The following is a 975-nucleotide window of genomic DNA, read 5'->3' as shown; positions in this document are numbered from 1 at the left end:
GGGAACCGAGGATGCCGATATGCGAAAAAGTGTCAAAAAATCACTTGAAAGTCGCTATGGCTCATTAAATAGAGCTTGTAAAGACCTTTCTAAAACACCTTGGTTGACTCCTGTCCGATACGTAGTTTTCGAGATATTCGAGAATATGTGATTTTTTGGGACTTAGAAAATTTTCGACCATGACATATATGAAAAGTGAATTTTTCATAGGACCAAAAAGTTTGTCCAAATAGGGTTTTGGTTCACTTTTTATGGTCAGATAAGTGATCCGATGCTATTTTCATGATCATTAGAGGGATTTCACGCTGTGACCAAAAATTTTCATACTTCATACTTGTCCCCGTGCCGTATATGGGAGGACCGGGGGAACATGTCTTCGTAAGTCGTGATGTTCAGTGACGGATTTCTGGGACTTAGAAAAAAAATGTGCTCTCAGGCACATTATATGTTCCATACACATATGATTTTCATTCTTCATACTTGTCCCCGTGCCGTATATGGGAGGACCGGGGGAACATGTCTTCGTAAGTCGTGATGTTCAGTGACGGATTTCTGGGACTTAGAAAAAAAATGTGCTCTCAGGCACATTATATGTTCCATACACATATGATTTTCATTCTTCATACTTGTCCCCGTGCCGTATATGGGAGGACCGGGGGAACATATCTTCGTAAGTCGTGATGTTCAGTGACGGATTTCTGGGACTTAGAAAAAAAATGTGCTCTCAGGCACATTATATGTTCCATACACACATTATTTTCATTCTTCATACTTGTCCCGGTGCCGTATATGGGAGGACCGGGGGAACATGTCTTCGTAAGTCGTGATGTTCAGTGACGGATTTCTGGGACTTAGAAAAAAAATGTGCTCTCAGGCACATTATATGTTCCATACACATATGATTTTCATTCTTCATACTTGTCCCCGTGCCGTATATGGGAGGACCGGGGGAACATATCTTCGTAAGTCGTGATG

This window comes from Anopheles stephensi, unplaced genomic scaffold (genome assembly GCF_013141755.1).
Source record: "Anopheles stephensi strain Indian unplaced genomic scaffold, UCI_ANSTEP_V1.0 ucontig369, whole genome shotgun sequence".
Lineage (NCBI taxonomy): Eukaryota > Metazoa > Arthropoda > Insecta > Diptera > Culicidae > Anopheles > Anopheles stephensi.
Note: the sequence above shows the minus strand (reverse complement) of the source record.